The following is a 14,189-nucleotide window of genomic DNA, read 5'->3' on the forward strand; positions in this document are numbered from 1 at the left end:
CCGCATCTCTGTGGCGGCGCAACGTATCTCATTTACGTTACGCCGCTGCAAGTTTTACGGGCAAGTGCTTGATTCACAAAGCACTTGCCTGTAAAGTTGCGGTGGCGTAGCGTAAATCCCCCGGCGCAAGCCCGCCTAATTCAAATGAGACGGGTAGGGGGCGTGGATCATTTAAATTAGGCGTGTTCCCGCGCCGAACGTACTGCGCATGCGCCGTCCCTAAAATTTCCAGACGTGCATTGCGCTAAATGACGTCGCAAGGATGTCATTGGTTTCGACATGAACGTAAATGGTGTCCAGCCCCATTCACGGACGACTTACGCAAACAACGTAAATTTAAAAATGTTGACGCGGGAACGACGGCCATACTTAACATTGGTTGCCCCTCATATAGCGGGGGCAACTTTTCGCGTCGCAAATCTAACGTAAACGTCGTTTCTTCACTGCGTCGACCGCGCGTATGTTCGGGAATTTGCGTATTTTGCTAATTTGCATACTCGATCGGGAAAACGATGGAGGCGACACCTAGCGGCGAAAAAAAAAATTGCATTGAAGACTCGACAGCGTAAGAGCCTTACGCCTGTCGGATCTAATGGTTATCTATGCGTAACTGATTCTAAGAATCAGTCACATAGATACAACGGCCCAGATTAGGACTTACGACGGCGCACATTGCGTTGTGCCGTCGTAAGCCCTTTCAGAATCTGGGCCTATGAGTCCAGGCAAGAGGAGAGCAGAGGAATGATCCCCTTTGTGTCAGGCCTCTCTCTACTGTCCCCTGACACCACAGGCCCAACTTTAACACTTTATTCAAATCAGCATGCAATGGCTTAACTTCCTAGATGAACGGTCCCACACACCCAATGCATATACAGAGCCCTGAATACAGGGAATGGACTGGCCATCGGGACTACCGGAGTTTCCTGGCGGGCCTATGGCTCAGTGGGCCAGTTGTCACTCAGGGGCGTCGGGAGGGGGTGGCTAGAGCCCCAAATGGGTCACCAAAAAGCCCTCAGTGTAAACATCCAGTGATTGGTGGGTAAGCAGGGGCGTGCGGCCACAGCGAGAGTGGAGCTGTCAAAACAAAGCTCTGATGTGGGGGATGGGCGGGGCCAACCAGTGCTTAGGGTTCTGCACTGGCACAGTATGATACGGCTGGAAAATTACCTCATGCTGTAAAAACAATTACTGGACGCTGTTTCTCATTCAGAACAAGCAGCACGCAGAGTTAAAAGGGATCTTTCATTTTAATAATTACAGGAAGCGGCTTCCCATAAAATGGATTTTCCTCACACGGAGAAGGGGGAGGGGATGTTTGGTCTCGGCTAACGTTTGATGCTGCATGTTAGAGCCCACTCCGGGACCGCGGGACCCGCGGACCCGATCGCCGCTGGAGTCCCGCGATCGGTTCCCAGAGCTGAAAAATGGGGTGGGCTGTATGTAAACACAGCTTCGCCGTTCTTCACTGTGGCGGCTGCATCGATCGTGTGATCCCTTTTATAGGGATTTCTCAATCGATGATGTCACACCTACAGCCACACCCCCCTACAGTTGTAAACACACATGAGGTCACACATAACCCCATCAGCGCCCCCTGTGGTTAACTCCCAAACTGCAACTGTCATTTTCACAGTAAACAATGCATTTTAAATGCATTTTTTGCTATGAAAATGACAATGGTCCCAAAAATGGGTCAAAATTGTCCGAAGTGTCCGCCATAATGTCGCAGTCACAAACAAAATCGCTGATCGCCACCATTAGTAGTAAAAAATAAAAAAATAATAAAAATACAATAAAACGATCCCCTATTTTGTAAACGCTATAAATTTTGCGCAAACCAACTGATAAACGCTTATTACGATTTTTTTTACCAAAAATAGGTAGAAGAATACGTATCGGCCTAAACTGAGGAAAAAAAATGTTTTTTATATATTTTTGGGGGATATTTATTATAGCAAAAAGTAAAAAATATTGATTTTTTTTTCAAAACTGTCGCTCTATTTTTGTTTATAGCGCAAAAAAAAAAAAATGCAGAGGTGATCAAATACTACCAAAAGAAAGCTATATTTGTGGGAAAAAAAGGACACCAATTTTGTTTGGGAGCCACGTTGCACGACCGAGCAATTGTCTGTTAAAGCGACGCAGTGCCGAATCGCAAAACCTGGCCGGGTCCTTTAGCTGCATTTTGGTCCGGGTCTTAAGTGTTTAAAGGGCCCAAAAAATTTTTTGAGGCCTGGAGGTCCCCAGGGGCCCAGAGATCCCCAGGGCCCCGGATTTTTTATATTTTTTTTATTTCTTTTATATATATATTGTGACAGGAAGTCAGGTAAATCTGTGGGTGTTGTCACAGACGGGAGATACATTTCTGCCTTGTTTGGACAATACACCAATTATTATCGGGTGTCGGCTGCTGAAGTAGCCAGAAAGGTTTAAAGGCGTTGGAAAACTTCAGCTGTTCAGAATGAGGCAATTAAGGCCTCTATAAGTAATCCAGAGGATTACTACTGATTGCTGAATCCTGAGGCTTTTTGAGTGAAGGAGAGCAGTGAACAGAAATACTTCTGAAAAGGTGAGGTGCTGTTGATTTTTCTGTGTGATAAAGAATCAAAAAAGACTATTTGTTTTTCTGCTGTATGACCACTAGTGTCTGCTTAGCAGTAGGCTGTGCCAGACTCCATAGATAGGTTCCTGTGTGGTGAAGGTAGATGCCCCAAGTGGCCAGGGTTTATTTTATGTTTGATTTTGTTTATGCTGTTTGGATGCTTGCACTTGTTTCCAGCAAGATGGAAGAATAAACCAAAATTGTTTTCAACCGTCTTCGGCTGTTTCTCTGTATCATTCCGTGTGTAGTGAACCCATCCAGGGGGTCACACACCCCCGCTACCGAGCTAACCCCTTACACATGGTGGAGTGCCGCGGGCAGTTAAAGTAAACCCAAAATGGAGGAGATACTGAAACAGCTGGCTTTAGCAAATGCAAATCAACAGCAAACCAATGCAGGTTTGCAGCGGAGCGTTGCAGCTCAACAACAGGCTCACGCAGCTCAACAATAGGCTCACGCAGCTATTTAGTCTGGGTGAAAGTTATAGGGTCTACAAGCTATGGTGCCAATTACTGAAAATTTATAAATTTGATCACACCTGATGTACTGAAGGCCCATCTCATTTCTTGAGACCCTAACAAGCCAGTAAAGTACAAATGCCCCCCAAATTACCCCTTTTTGGAAAGAAGACATTCCAAGGTAGTTAGTAAGAGGCAGAGTTCGTTTTTTGAAGTTGTAATTTTCCCCACAATTCTTTGCAAAATTAAGATTTTTTTTTTATTTTTATAATTTTTCACACCAAATTGTCATCATAACAGGTTATTTCTCTCACATGGCATGTACATTCCACAAATGACCCCCAAAAATATATTCTGCTGCTCCTCCCGAGTATGGTGATACCACATGTGTGAGACTTTTACACAGCCTGGCCACAAACAGAGGCCCAACATTGAAGTAGCACCGTCGGGTGTTCTACAAGCATAAATTACACATCTAATCTCTCAACCAACTATTACACTTTTGAAGGCCCTGGAGCACCAGGAAAATAGAAATGCCCAGAAAATTACTCAATTTTGGAAAGCCAACACCCCAATGTATAAACTATGAGGCATAATGAGTCTTTTAAATGGTTAATTTTTTTCCAGATGTTTTTTGAAAATGTGGGAAAAAATTAAAACGCAATTTTTTTACACAAAGTTGTCCATTTATGTTAGACTTTTACACAGCCTGGCCACATACAGAGGCCCAACATTTAAGTAGCACCTTCAGGCATTCTACAAGCATAAATTACACATCTAATCTCTCAACCACCTATTACACTTTTAAAGGCCCTGGAGCACCAGGACAATGGAAACGCCCACAAAGGGACCCCATTTTGGAAAGCAAACACCCCAACGTATAATCTATGAGGCATAATGAGTCTTTTGAACGGTTCATTTTTTTACAGAAGTTTTTGGAAAATGTGGGGAAAAAAATGAAAACGCATTTTTTTTACACAAAGTTGTGCATTTATAAGACATTTCCAACACATAGCATGTACATAGAAAAAATTACACCCCAAAATATATTCTGCTACTTCTCCTGAGTATTGCAATACTACATGCGTGCGCTTTTTACACAGCCTGGACACATAGAGCCCCAACATCCAAGAAGCACCATCAGGTGTTATAGGGACATAAATTACACATCCAATTTCCTTATCACATTTTTGAAGGCCCTTCATATTCCTAACACAGCATGTACATACCAATGTAACAGGTGCTCCGCGCACCTGTTAATTCCTATTGTGACAGGCGCTTCAGCGCCGTAATGCGTTCCATGCTGGAACGAATATGGCGCTCGCGCAATGACATCATTGTCCGGCGCCTTGGTGTGTTCCAGCGTGGATCGCGGAAGTGCGCCGCAAATCGGCGCTTCTTGTTTCAATCAGTGCTTATGCACTGCATCTGCTCTTTGCCTATAAAGGCATTCACATTAAACAGAACCATTGTTCACAAGCCATTGTATCACTTGTAGTCCTATAAAAAGATCTACTGCTAGTGTTCCATCTATTACAATTGTGTTACCAAAAATGCCTTGTGGATAACAACATACTTATTGGGATATACTGCTGTGCTAAGGACTGTTTGCAAAGGAGTACCTTAAAGGGTCAGCTACCCTCAAATTACTTGTGCAATATTCGCCTCATATATGCAACTGCTATTACCTGAGCTATATTGCCTCTCACATGCAATTACCATTATGTGTGTGATATATTTACCTCATAGATGCAACTATAATAACCTGACTTATATTGCCTCTCATACGCTTCTAATAGTTGTCGCAACAACTCCAAGTTACCACGTGTACTTTCAAAGTACCTAACCTATAAATTGCTACTCTTATGCAACTATCAGTTGTCGCTACTACGCATATTTACTACGTGCTGACATAAGTGCTACTTGTATATGGCCCTATGCCCTAAAGTTGCGGAACGTGTTCGCCTAAAACTTTCTATGCTAAGGGTTGACGTACTCTATACCTTCTCCCTAAGGCCGGGTACACACGAACAAACATGTATGGTGAAAGCGGTCCGTCGGACCGTTTTCACCATACATGTCTGCCAGAGGGCTTCTGTACGATGGTTGTACACACCATCGTACAGAAGTCCGCGCGTAAACAATACGCGGGGCGTGTCCGCGGTGTCGCCGCGTCGATGACGCGGTGTCGCCGCGACAATGACGCAGCGACGTGGGCGGCCCGCCTTTAAAATGCTTCCACGCATGCGTCGAAGTCATTCGACGCATGCGAGGGACGGCGGGCGCCTGGACATGTACGGTAGGTCTGTACTGACGACCGTACATGTCCGAGCGGGCAGAATTCCAGCGGGCTGTTTTAAAACAAGTCCAGGAATATTTGTCTGCTGGGAAAAGGCCCGGCGGGCAAATGTTTGCTGGAATTCGGCCCGCTCGCGCACACACACGACCGAACATGTCTGGTGAAACTGGCCCGCGGACCAGTTTCAGCAGACATGTTTGGTCGTGAGTATGGGGCCTTAGTCGCCTAATGCACGACGCTATATAATACTCATAATCACTAGCGTATAGTTGTGCATTGCAATCTTTTAGTACATTCTATAATTTAAAACGCTAATCTCTGGTCGCATGTTGTAATGCGTCCATGCTTAATAGCTCAACGCCTTTCTTTATGTGACAGAAAGATGATGTAGAGATCCCCCAAACTCCTGTTGCGAGGAGTGACGCCTGAGGCCCAATACTGAGTTGTCACATAAGCAAGCGCATTGAAATCCTTGCTAACCGCAGTTGTGGTTCACTCCCGTTTCCCTAGTGCTGTTACAACCAAGAATTACACCCTAAAATACATTCTGCTGAGTAAAGGGTAAAAAAAAGATTACCTGTGGTTTTAGTAGTGCAGTTGTCCACAGGAGGAGAGCCCTGATCCAGGCAGCAGGCAGGGACGTGGTCAGCGACAGTGAATAGAATTGTCCGGGCAGCAGGCAGGAATATTGTCCATAGTCAGTACAGGCAGGGATACTGTCCATATACAGTCCAGGGTCAGTGCAGGAAGAGACATTGCCAGCAGTGCCAAAATATTGGTCCTGGTAGTAAGCAGGAACATGGTCCAAGTAGCAGGCCAGGAAAGAATGGGGACAGGTGTAGAGGCTTCTCCCACCCAAATCTCTTTGAAGCCCCCGAGTCTCCAGACCCTAATCCGGGAATGAGAAAACTAAAAAAAAAAACATTTTTCATTTTTCTTCATCCAGAAAAACAATTCTGGAGCCCCTCACATATGTGAGACCCCTGTGTTCCCACTAGAATAGCAGGGTAAAAGATCAATCCAAGAGGCAGGCAAAAAAAAAATGGTCAAACAGTCCAGGGTCAGTTCCAGAGCAGGCAGAGGTAGATACAGTTTAGCGTTAGGCAGAAGCGTGGTCGTATAACAGTCCAGGGTCAGTTCCAGAGTAGGCAGAGGTAGGTTGTAAGAATGTAAAATTAATAACTAATATTCTTATAGCTTCAAGGGCGTATCTGAATGAAGATCATTCATAGTCAGGTTGATTTGAAAATAACGTGTGAGTTTATTGTCACACAGGTGGCATCATAAACACAATGAAAAATAGTATAAAGTTCAGTTTAGCGTAGATGAAAATATCTGGAATTGGATCGATAGTATTGTAGCAAGCTTATGAAAGGATGTGTGCAGCCTCAGGCATGTTGTCTTCTGAGATTTTCCAAAGTGATGCCGGAAGAAACAGGAAATGACGTTTGACTTCTGGCTTCAGCTGTTCTCCTAGTCTATATGTCAGTGTTGTCTTTCAAAGAGGGTGTGAATTAGTGTGTCTTAGTTTAAGTGTGTATCAGTGTGTCATGCAAGTGTGTGGTGCAAATGTGTCCAGCCTTCTTTAAAGCAAAGCTTAAATATATGTTACAAGTGAACGTCATGACCTCATACGGCCCAGGCTTAGACCCTTGTATGGCAAATATTAATATCTGCTAGGTTCAGCAATATGAAGATCTTAGCACAGAGTCGTATGGAGTTTGATTGACAGGCACACATGTGACACTCTATACTTAGAGTATAACGAGAAACGTCATAACCTATATGAACATATATTACCTACTATACCTTCATTAAGTAACTATATACTAATACATATTAGTATGACTAAGACTTCACTTAAACTAGCTCTAAATAATTAAACAACAATATCAAATAAATAGCTAAGTTATGGATTATCTGTGATTTTAACTTTAAAGCATGTAAAAACATGTCAGCTCTGACACATGAACTCTATGTGTATACTTATCTGTTAGCCTGCTGACCTCCTGAACTCATGTCAACTTTGGACATAGTAGAACAACTGCCTGACATTCAAATCCTATGTCATTCTCAAATCGGTTGACCAGTAATGCTCAGTTTTGGATAGAAGAATTATGTCATATCAATTGATCAAGGTCATTCATTCATACCTAATTATTATGATTAATCATAAATCAAAATATGTTTTGCAAGCTTGCCATGAATTGCCGAATTATGAATTTGGAATAATATTCTAACAATCCCCCCTGAATTATGATTAATCATACTAAATCATTTAATACACACATACATACATTCATATCTCATTTTCTCCACCTTGTATCAAACGATTGGACACGATATTCCTCAGAACTGAAGCAACTAGAAATTTTCCTTTTCCTAAATGCTTTACTCTTTACTTTTAACTCTTCTTAGATCTATCTAATCAAAATCTTACCAGAAATAATGGTATAGATTTTAAAAATGTATAACATAATGATGACTAATATCAATAATTATTAATATTAATAATAATAATGGAAATTATTATTATTAAAATAAGTAAATAATGCAATAATATATTTCCATATATGTGCTCAAATAATATTTTAGCTCTTTGGAAATATACTTTATACTCTAAAACTTTCATAACTTTCCATAGTTCTATTAATGATATCTTTCTTAAGTTATGAACAAAAAATGTTCTATTAACTAGAATGAGTGTGCTAACATTCAATATGTGAATAAATAAAAATAAATAAAAATAATAATCCTAACTTCATGTGAACATTAATATCATAATAATTGGATAATCAAAAAATGTATATGTATATGTGGACAAATGTTTCAGTCCTAAATTGTTTATCTATAGTAGATAGATAATGTTCCTTCCGATTAATGTTTCTTCATGAAATGTCTTTAAAATGTCTTCTTCAAGTTCCGTTAGAAAAACCTTGATGAATAAGATAAAATAGTTCATAAATATGAAATATAAATCTTTTGTCAAATATTCTTCCAAAAAGGATCTCTTCTTTAACTTTGAATTTCTCTTTGCTCTTTATAGAAGCTTGTTATCCTTCATATTTGTTTGATTTTAGATGCCATATCTGTAAAAGAGAGGCAGTATCATTACTCAGGAATAAAATATTTATATTAATTCTTATACATTTTGATATTTTTCTCAACAAATATTAAAACATTATGAGACAATTACTTTGTGAATTTGTTAAAACTATATGTGAAATACTATCTCATATTTTCCTTCAAAGAGATTTTCTGTGTGACTATGTACTTCTATATACTTCTGTATATTGTCCTTATTCTGACTAAAAATAACCTAAATTATAAAATATATGTACTGTGAGGTTTAGGTATGTCAGGACGCAATATTTCATTTTTCCGGTCATGATACAAATTCTATTTCTAACGAACAAAGTTAGATTTCATATCACCCCAGAGATGACAATGGACTATGCCTTTGTTCTCACCTCTAAACGATTAGAAATATGCGTAACTGTATTCTGTGTTGGAGTTCTTACTTTAGTGTCAGAGTGTTCTGCAAGTACTTCAATGCATTTCTCAGCTCTTACGCTGGAAATCTGAGATAAAGACTTCTCAGCTACAGCTGTATAAACATGTGCTGGTGTAAATTTCTGTTGATGTCTTTCGTTCCCATCTATCTGAATATGTATTTGTAATAAAGCTCTGAACCATAAAGGATATATTTTCTTAATTTCACTAAAATTACCTTCCTCAAAAATACCTTTTAATGAACAGTCAGGTGTCCGTACAATGGTTTTGTTTGATTTCACTATGCTCTCTGTAACTTTAATTGCATAGTAAACACTTAGAAGTTGCTTCACACCTGGCTCAAAAGTTTTTTCCAAAAATGATAAAACTCTGGAGAAATAGGCAATTATTTTCTCCTTACCTTCTTGTAACTGAAACAATGTTACTGAGATGGCATTCTCAGATACATGAGTTTTCAAAACAAACGATGTTTCAGAACAGACCTTTATTGTACTTAATGCTGGAGCATTCTGCAAATCTTTTTTCAACACTTCAAAAGCATTTTTCTCATTTGGACCCCACTGGTCAACTATATTACCTTTATTCCTTAAAAGATTATATAGTGGATTAACTTTTTCTGCGAAACAATGTACAAACTCTTTGCAATAATTTATTTTATGCAAAAATTTATGCAATGCCTTGTAAGTTGTTGGAGTTGGGATAACAGTAATATCCCTAACTGTTTCTTGCAACAATTGTCTCTTTCCTTGACTAATTTGCATGTGAAGGAATTTCACTTGACTTTTCATCAGCTGAACTTTTGTTGTGTTTAATTTTAAACCTTCAGCTTGTAACATCATAAACAATTCAGACAAAAGAGCCATATGTTCATCGATATTCTGAGTACTCAGCAAAATCGTATCCACGTGCTGACAAATGCAATCTGGCCTAGAAAATTTAGAAAGTATTGTTGCTATAGTTTCATGAACTATACCATCACCTATACCTAGATCAGGTATTAATCGAGTGAACGTATAAGTCTCTTTTCTGAATGTGAACGCAAGTTTGTATTGACAACTTTTAGTTAAAGGAATGGAAAAATGGCTACCAGCGATTTCTAGTACAGAAAACACTTTGTTCTCAACATTCAAATGTAATTTTATGTTAGATTTATCAGGAAGAACTGGGCTATTTGTGATTTGTTTATCCAATGTTCTTACGTCAACTGATAAAGAATATGAATTATCAATATTTTTGATAGGCCAAATACAGTTATTTACCACTGATTTAGCTTTCTTTACAATTCCAAGTTGTACAAATTCTTGAATAATATCAGAAAGTGGACCAATTGATTCTGGTGGTAACTCACTCTGATCAAGAGGTTCTGGATCCTTTCCTTCAATATTTAATTCGGCACTTTTCAAAGTTCCAAAGTCATTTTTGAACTTTGACCACAAACTTGGAAAAGATTGTACCACTTCCTTTAAAGCACAATTTTCATCAATATCAGGCCACTTTTGTTCTGTAGACATATTGGTAACAGAACCAACATCACTGTATACAGAGGGATCAATCAGCACTGATTTGGGCCTAGATGGATCTTTCCAAATACTTCTATTAGCCAAATCAATCACCCACTTTTGTTTATTGATTACATCAATGCCAAGTATATTCTCTGCTTCGTGACAGACCCAAATGTTAATATTAGTTTTCACTAATCCAGGTACTTCAAATGTTACATTGGATACCTGTCTAGCAGTGGAATTACCTGTATTATTAAAACCCACTATATTACACATAGGAGAATTTGGTTTCACAGGTATGTTTTCTTTGATAAGGGTAATCTCAGATCCACTGTCTAAGAGACAATTAATATGTTTACCATTTATCAAACATTGTAAATATGGCCTCCCATTCTCGTCCAAAATAATTGGTGCTACATATTGTAATGGCAGAGAAATTGAATCCGGGTGTGATTCTATTTTTGGCAATGGCAATAAACCTTCTTTTTCAGTGACAGCTCCTTTTGCCATAATGTCTGAACTACTGTGAACAGTCAAATTACTGATCTGTTTGACTTCAGTGTCATAAGGCAATTCAGTCAAAATGTTATCTTGACATGAAAAATCAGGTTGCACAAAAGCTGATTTTTCATACTCCATATCTTTAGTTCTTATTTGTAAGTCACTCTTAAACTTAAAGCAATGTTTTTTCATATGGCCAAATCCATGACAGTAAAAACACATCATGGGGTCGTCTCCTTGACTCACTTGACTGCACCTGTCCTTGTCATTCCTGCTAAGACCTGTCGTTTCTGACACGTCTGTAGCCTGACTATTTTTGTCACATTGAATAATAGAAACCTCGTGTGCGAGACTGCTTTGATTCAATTGCCTCCTAATTTTGTCAATGAAACTTACTATAGCATTTAAATTTTGCCGTTCCTGAGCTATGGCCACTGAAGTTGGGTCAAGGTATTTAAATTTTTTTATGAAAGCCATTTTTAAACCTGGGTCAGTTTCATCATCTACTCCAAATATCATTTCATAAACCTTGCAAAATCTTGTTTTAAACCAAAATGGATCTTCTTCTGCAGTAGTCTGTAATAGGTCTAGCATTTCTATGGTCGGTTTTTGTTCACCGGTCATACATAGCAATAATAGTCGCAATCTATCTGTGGCGTCATTTTGACCTTCATCATCACTAACAAGTGAATGGATTCGTTTAGCAAAATTAACAGGAATCCACAACTGAAAAATGTAATTGCGTTGATCGTTTGAAAGATTAAAACGATCTGCAAACATTTCAAATAAATCCCAATTAGAAAATACAGTAGCCTCAACGTCATAAATAGGAAAGTCTTTTAGAACCTTCATCAGCTGATCATGAATTTGCAATTTAAGTTTTGCAGTCCTACATAATAAGTTTTTATGCTTCATTTCCATTTCATCAGTAGCATCAACATTCTCTATTTCCGAACTTTCCGGAAAATAAGATTGTAGCTTTGACTTGGTTTCAACCTTTTTGTCATCTGTATTTATTACAGCAATCTGTTTACTGTCATTTTGTAACTCTGGCAAAATCATGTTTTTAGATCCTAATTGTTCCTCAAGATTTTCTATGTAATTACACAAAATCTCACAGTTCGAACAACTGAGAGCATCCTGGGACACATTTTCATGTATTCCTGTGTTCTGTACATTATTTGTCTCTGTCTGGTTTAGTGTACACACATTTTTGGCAGGTAAAATATCAATAATCATCTTATTAAATATTCTTACCAATTTCAATACATTACTTATTTTCTTACGTAATTTATTCACAGTAAACCTGGATTTGTCTATCTGGACATTGGAATTTAAGCATTCTTGGTACATATACAACCACAAGTGACTGTCATTTGGATAAAAACACACATCTTTAAATTCTAGCTTACTATCTCTAGCTATTTCATCTATAAAATTCATAATTTTTTTTTTTTTTACTCACCGTTATTAGAAGGATTTCTCGTCATCAACCGGCTGTTACTGGACTGTTGTCCACATCTGACGCGACACAAACGCCTCTTGCTTGATAGGTTCTGAACCGTCTTTTTTCTCGAGACTTGAATATTCGCAAAGACTGCGCCAATCTCTCCCCCCCTCATCAAGGGTCGAGATTTCCGTAAAAATAGAGATAAGACAGTACTTTCTTTGGCTCGCCACTGTAAGAATGTAAAATTAATAACTAATATTCTTATAGCTTCAAGGGCGTATCTGAATGAAGATCATTCATAGTCAGGTTGATTTGAAAATAACGTGTGAGTTTATTGTCACACAGGTGGCATCATAAACACAATGAAAAATAGTATAAAGTTCAGTTTAGCGTAGATGAAAATATCTGGAATTGGATCGATAGTATTGTAGCAAGCTTATGAAAGGATGTGTGCAGCCTCAGGCATGTTGTCTTCTGAGATTTTCCAAAGTGATGCCGGAAGAAACAGGAAATGACGTTTGACTTCTGGCTTCAGCTGTTCTCCTAGTCTATATGTCAGTGTTGTCTTTCAAAGAGGGTGTGAATTAGTGTGTCTTAGTTTAAGTGTGTATCAGTGTGTCATGCAAGTGTGTGGTGCAAATGTGTCCAGCCTTCTTTAAAGCAAAGCTTAAATATATGTTACAAGTGAACGTCATGACCTCATACGGCCCAGGCTTAGACCCTTGTATGGCAAATATTAATATCTGCTAGGTTCAGCAATATGAAGATCTTAGCACAGAGTCGTATGGAGTTTGATTGACAGGCACACATGTGACACTCTATACTTAGAGTATAACGAGAAACGTCATAACCTATATGAACATATATTACCTACTATACCTTCATTAAGTAACTATATACTAATACATATTAGTATGACTAAGACTTCACTTAAACTAGCTCTAAATAATTAAACAACAATATCAAATAAATAGCTAAGTTATGGATTATCTGTGATTTTAACTTTAAAGCATGTAAAAACATGTCAGCTCTGACACATGAACTCTATGTGTATACTTATCTGTTAGCCTGCTGACCTCCTGAACTCATGTCAACTTTGGACATAGTAGAACAACTGCCTGACATTCAAATCCTATGTCATTCTCAAATCGGTTGACCAGTAATGCTCAGTTTTGGATAGAAGAATTATGTCATATCAATTGATCAAGGTCATTCATTCATACCTAATTATTATGATTAATCATAAATCAAAATATGTTTTGCAAGCTTGCCATGAATTGCCGAATTATGAATTTGGAATAATATTCTAACATAGGTACAGTTTAGTGTTAGGCAAAAGCGTGGTCGTATAACAGGCAAGGGTCAGTTCCGGAGAAAGCAGAGGTATGTTTAGCGTTAGGCAGAAGCGTGGTCGTATAACAGGCCAGGGTCGGTTCCGGAGAAGGCATAGGTATGTACAGTTCAGTGCAGTGGCATAAGGGGTGTGGAGGAAAATGATAGGAAATGAGAACTACGTTTACCATACTTCCCTTATAATGTTGGGAAGTATGGTAACGGTGGAAACAGTGACCTATACAGAGGCCTGGTTGGGAAGGACAATTGGGACAATAAAAGTCTTCTGACTCCTCCTCTGCAGCACAACCGGCATTTCTTCTGACGTCTTGTGCCTGCTTGACGGGGGGGGCGGGGGAGATTTTCTCAGGAAAGTGGTGTTCGCGGAGTCTGCTCACGGAATCAGAGCGAATATTTTCTGGTGGGCTTTCAGGGTACAAAAGGGCGGTGATAACTTCTTCTTGGTAGTGCAGATAGGATACAGGGTTCTCTGTAGATAACATAAGTGTTATACATGGCCAAACTGAAAAAA

General features: G+C 39.1%; 1 long non-coding RNA gene across 1 annotated transcript; it reads right to left on the reverse strand.

The window, feature by feature from the left end:
• Positions 1-6,596: 6,596 nt before the first annotated feature.
• Positions 6,597-13,635, reverse strand: LOC120919180. Its single transcript, XR_005744527.1, has 2 exons — positions 12,341-13,635; positions 6,597-8,448 (listed from the first exon to the last, which is right to left on the reverse strand). It is a non-coding gene; the product is annotated as an uncharacterized LOC120919180 (long non-coding RNA).
• Positions 13,636-14,189: the final 554 nt, after the last annotated feature.

Source organism: Rana temporaria, chromosome 12, assembly GCF_905171775.1.
Source record: "Rana temporaria chromosome 12, aRanTem1.1, whole genome shotgun sequence".
Classification (NCBI taxonomy): Eukaryota; Metazoa; Chordata; class Amphibia; order Anura; family Ranidae; genus Rana; species Rana temporaria.